We start from the raw sequence: 6,196 nt of genomic DNA, 5'->3' as shown, positions 1-6,196 counted from the left end.
GGCTAACTTAAAGGAGAGATTCGATAAGGTTGATGGATCGATAGGTTACCAGTTCCATTGAGAGATTTGGACTATCACACAAGGTACTTTCTCTGTTTATTCTTATTTCACACGACTAAAACTTCTTTGGGATGAGTTCGATGCCCTTGTAGCACCTCTCTTGTGGCTATGATAAATCCATAGTGTATGCAAGTCACTTGCAATATATGAAATTATTTGCATTTCTGATGGGGCTCAATGAGTCATACACTCAGGCACGTACTCAAATCCTCATGATGATTCCATTACCCTCTATGAACAAAGCATATTCAAGGATCATTTCAGATGAGAGTCAACGAGCAACAAGGGGTTCATATTCAGGGGGAGATTTGGGAATTTCTATTGTTTTATATGTTGGCAAGGATCAAAGACACTATGCTGGTGGAGGTTCTTATTCAGGAGGAAATACAAGTGCTACTTCATTCACTAGTGGTGGTTCTTATTCGGGAGGAGATGCATGTGCCTCTATTTCTACTACTTTATATACTGGTAGATGTCACCAACGATCAACACTCTACAAGCCAAAAGGGACTACAATCTGCAGTTTGATGTTTGCAAATAAAAGGCCATACCAAGGAAACTTGTTATCATGTTGTTGGATATCCACTAGACTATAAATTAAGAAAGAAGTCTGGAAATAATGCTAATAGGATGGCAAATATCAATGTTGTTGAGAATGATCACTTGGCCAAACACCTCTTACATTCACACAGGAGAAATATGGTCAAATACTCAGGCTATTGAACAAGGAGAATTCTGTGATCCTTGCGGTTAATCAAGCAGGTATGGATCATTCATTCTCTATTAGTAATAAGCTTAAACATTGGGTAGTAGACTCTGGCGCGACAAAGCATATAACAACATACTAGATGATTTGTTTGACGTAGTTGCATTAGAACAAAGTGATCATAACCATGTACAATTGTCTGATGGAGGTACTGCATCAACAACACACTCTAGTAGTTATAAATGGTACAATGGTGATGTATTGGCTAATGTTTTAGTGGTTCCTGATTTCAAGTATAATTTGATTTCAGTTTCTCAGTTAACCAGGAATTTGCACTTTGCACTACTCAGTAAGATTTTTTCAGGAGTTTTATGTATTTCAGGACCTGTTGTTATTTGGGAAGGTCAAGGGGATTGGTAAGGAGACATGAGGTTTATATGTTATGTTGAATGAAGATATTGGAGATGGAAGCAACATGAAAGCAACTAGTGAGAAATTGATGCACATAAAGAACAATGAAGATGAAGGCATGTTATGGCACAATAGACTTGGACACCCATCCTCTACTACTTTGAAGAATATAATTTTCATTAATGATAAACATACTAAAGATTGTGTTGTATGTCCATTAGCTAAGAAAGCAAGGTTGCCATTTTCTGTGTCTACAACTAGAAGTAGTTCCGTATTTGAATTGCTACATATTGATGTTTGGGGTCCACATAGAATCAACACTCGTGTTGGCTTCAAATATTTCCTCACTATTGTTGATGACTAGTCTAGAACTACATGGTTTTATTTTTTTAAACTATAATCTGATGTTCTTACTGTTTTGAAGTCTTTTTTCAAATGATTAAAACTCAGTTTGATCACTGTGAAGAATGTTAGATCACATAATGGGGATGAACTTTTTGACATTGAATGCAAAGACTTATTTTCCTCTTTAGGCATAGTTCACCAAAGCAGTTTTTCACACATTCCACAATAAAATGGAGTAATGGAAAGAAAGCATAGACATGTGTTGGAAGTAGCAAGAAGTTATGCCTATCAGGTTTTGGGGAGAATGTGTTGTAGTAGTTGTATACTTAATCAACAGGTTATCTACTTTTACATTGGAAGTTAAATCTCTTTATGAATTCTTCTATCAAAGGAATCCTAAGCTGGATCATTTGATAAATATTGGATGTCTTTGTCATGCTACCACACTAATTAGGAAAGACAAATTTTCTCCAACAACTACTGCTTGTTTTATGATGGGTTATTCTTTGACTTAGAATGGGTATGTTCGTTATAATATTGCTGACAAGAAGTTCATGATTAGTAGGAGTGTGGTGTTTAAGGAGAATATGTTTCCTTTTTAAGGAACTGCATGATGAAACAATTCCCCTATTCCTAGACATCATTCAACCATTAGAACTAGAATAATATCAAGTTCGTACAGAAACTATTATTGATCATATACATGCAGCTTCTTATGTGTATATAACATTGAATGATACTACAGATGATATTGTTGGTATTCCTGAGAGTCAACCAACAACCAATATTACTAGGAGGTCTAGTAGAACTGTGATTACACCAGCCTGACATCAAGACTACATTACTTCTAGAAAGCAAAAACTCACTCATTGTCCAACTGTGTTTCTTATCAGCGTATTTCCAGTTGTTAGTAAACCTAAATCTTATGAAGAAGCCTTACATGATGAGAAGTGGATAGCATCAATACGACAAGAATTGCAAGCCCTTCAAGGAAAGCTTGTAAATGGTTTTAAGTGGATCTTCAAAATCAAATATAAGGAGATGGTGAAGTGGAAAGGTACAAAGCTAGATTAGCAGCAAAAAGATATAGTCAGACTGCTGGTATAGACTACCAAGAAACCTTTTCTCCAGTGGTAAAAATGGTGATGATAAGGACTGTTATTGCACTGGCTGCAACAGAGAATTGGTGTATATACCAAATAGATGTCTACAATGCCTTCCTCAAGGAGATCTCACAGAAGATGTATTCATGGAACTACCTAAAGGTCTACAAGTTGCCACTGATCATCCTATGGTATGCAAGCTTGTGAATTCCCTTAATGGATTCAAACAAGCTTCAAGACAATGGAATTTTAAACTTACTAAGGCCCTTATTGAAATGTGAATATTGTCAGAGTCATTTGGATTATTCATTATTCACTAAGAAGCAAGTGGTCAAGTTGGTCATTATGCTAGTTTTTGTTGATGACATTCTTATTACTGGGAATGATGCTGCACTTATTCAGGAATCAAAGACATCTTGCATAAGTGGTTCAAGATCAAGGATTTATGAGAGTTGAAATTATTCGTAGGCCTAAAATTCAGCAGATCCAAAAGAGGTATGCTTATGAACCAAAGGAAATATGCATTGGATCTCTTAGTTGAAGCAGACATTATTGTAGGAAAGGCAGCAAATACTCTTTTGGAGAGTAATATGAAACTCACTACAACTTTTGAAGAAGATTGTAGTGAAGAGGAGTTGCATCCGGATGTTACTCAATATCAAAGAATGATTGGCAAGTCATTGTACTTGACCATCACAAGACTTGACATAGCTTACATAGTCCAAACTCTCAGTCCATTCCTAAAAACCAAAAGCTCAGCACTGGAAGACTGCTATTAGAGTTCTTAGATATATCAAGACTCAACAAGGATTAGGCTTACTTATGTCCTCACAGAAGAAGATGAAACTGATTAGTTTTTGTGATGCAGAATGGGTAGCATGCCCAAATACAAGAAGATCAGTGACAACTTATCTATTGAAGTTGAGGGACTCTCTTATCTCTTGGAAATCAAAGAAACAGGCTACAGTATCAAGAAGTTCTATTGAAGAAGAACATAGAAGCTTCGCTTGTCTAACAGCAAAAATTGTTTGGGTGACAAACTTGTTCAAAGAATTGAATATTCAAATTGAGGAACCAGTGTCTGTATTCTGCTATAGTAAGGCAACACTTCAAATTGCAGCAAATCCTGTGTTTCATGAGAGGACGAAACACATAGAGATTGATTGACACTTTATTAGGGAGAAGATTCAACAAGGGCTGATTAGTACTATGTATATCCCCACAAAACACCAAAAAGCAGACATTTTGACCAAAGCTCTGGGAAGACTGCAACATGAATCACTTTTATCCAAACTTGGTGTTCTGAATGTACTCACCAGACCTAGTTTGAGGAGAAGTATTGAAAATAGTGAGGATAGTGGTGTAATTTGACCTCACTAATTCATTGCAACTTTTAGCTTAGTTTAGCAGTTAGTTATTGTCAGATGTAACTAGTTTCTGTTATTATTGACAGTTGTAAGATTGTGATAGGCTGTGAGTTCAACTTTTAGGAGCCTAGATGGCACTATGAGCTCGTTGTTATATCATTTGATTTGACCGATGCCCTGAAAATATTTATGGACTTGATGAATCGTGTGTGCAAGTCGTACTTGAATTGCCTCATTATTGTATTCATTGACGCTATTCTTGCATATTTTTCACTGATAAAAGCATGAACTATCACAAATTGTATGCTAAATTATTCAAGTGTGAATTTATGTTGGATTCAATATCTTTCTTGGGTCACATGTTAATAATGAGGGTATTAGAGTACATTTCAAGAAGATTAAGGTTTTTTCAGAGTTAGTCTAGATCGACTACACCTACAGAGACTTGGAGTGTCTTAGGCCTAACAAGTTATTGAATGTGGTTCATTTATAAATGAGTTTTAGTTATAGTGAGATCATTGACAAAAAAAGGTGTTCTATCCAGGTAATCATGTTAGTGTAAGCTTTCAAAAGCTCGAAACTATATTTACCACGATGCTAGTTTTGACAATATTGTTACGATCTAAGTGCTATGTTGTGTATTATGATGTTTCACATATCAATTTTGGATGTATTTTATGAAAAAAGTAAAAAGTTATTACATATGTCTCTAGATAGCTTAAGATGCATGAGAAGAACTACGTATCCACTCAAAACTTAGAGTTAGCGGCGATATATTAATCTGGAGTGGTATTCACGGATCATCATAACCTAAAACACATTTTCAAATAGAAAGATCTGAATTTGAAGCAGCACGTACAAATGATTTGAGTTACTCAAGGACTATATATAGTATTACTAGACCGTTATGGTAGTAGATGCCCTGAGCGGAAGATGAATTAGAATGGGTAGTTTGACATTTCTAGTTGTTCAGGAGAATCCTTTGACAAAGGACACTTTTGACTAACCAATTTGTGAGATTGAACATTTCCGAGCCTAGATATGTACTTAGCTTGTGTTGTGGCCCTGTATTAAGGCTCAACAATATTGCCACACTATGAATTCATGTGATTGGCATCCAAACTTTATTCGACTTAGCAAATCAACTTATATAATAATCCCTACTTATGCATATGAATAATGAATAGAGAAGCTTTTTGAAAATCTCAAATCTTTTAGGTGATGAGTTCAATTGTTAAATCAATCACATCTTATTTAAATGAAATGTTTATAAAAGTAACAATTCAAAAAGAACTACTATCATTTATGAAATCTATATAGCAAGATAAGTCAAGCTAGTCAATCGAGACATACCTTGATGACTCAAAGAACACAACAATCTAAGCTTCACGAGAAGCAAGTAGAGAAGGTATCTACTGAAAGAGGTGAAATTGTACTAATCGTATAACTCAGAATGATCAACACTTAATTCTGAAATTAAAAATAGAATTGTCAAAGGCCTAAGCTTCAAATGCCTAGTATACAATTGTTTGCCTAAAAGAGAGACAAGATGCAAACAAATAAATATAAGAAGGAAGCATATATGTCATTTAGATAGTAAAATGAAATATCAAAGTAAAATGCATTAAAGCTTAATCAAAATCATGTGAAATTTTATCTTTGTATTGGGAGCACTATACCAACAATGACACAAATAGAAACAACAGTGCTTTTGCTATCATGGAAAATATTTTCCCAATTCGTTGATGTTTAGTAGGCTTAAATATTTTTCAAATCAATTTATTTTCTTCAGATTTAAGAAAAGTGACTCCCCTTAAAAAATTAAGGAAAACTCTTTCCAAAACTCCCCTCCACCTTGGAATTACAATTTTTTTCCTCATCCAACCTCATAGCCCGACTCTCCCCATCTAAAAAGAATATTTAAAATTTCTTTTTTAAAAGAAAATAGTTCAAAATTTTAAAATCTTTTATTTTTTTAGCCCGCCCAACCACCTTACTACCCCTACCCCCGCCCCCTAAAACAAAATAAAAAGTTTGTTTTTGAAAAAAAATAAACAATTTAAATTTTTATTTTCTCTAACCCACACTTTTTCCAACACCCTAGCAGACCAACCATCCCCAGTCCCCACCAAAACAATAATAATTATAAAGTTTATGTTTAAAAAATATTTTCAAATTTTCAATTTTTTTCTATTCCCACCCCT

Source organism: Solanum pennellii, chromosome 6, assembly GCF_001406875.1.
Source record: "Solanum pennellii chromosome 6, SPENNV200".
NCBI classification, from domain to species: domain Eukaryota; kingdom Viridiplantae; phylum Streptophyta; class Magnoliopsida; order Solanales; family Solanaceae; genus Solanum; species Solanum pennellii.
Note: the sequence above shows the minus strand (reverse complement) of the source record.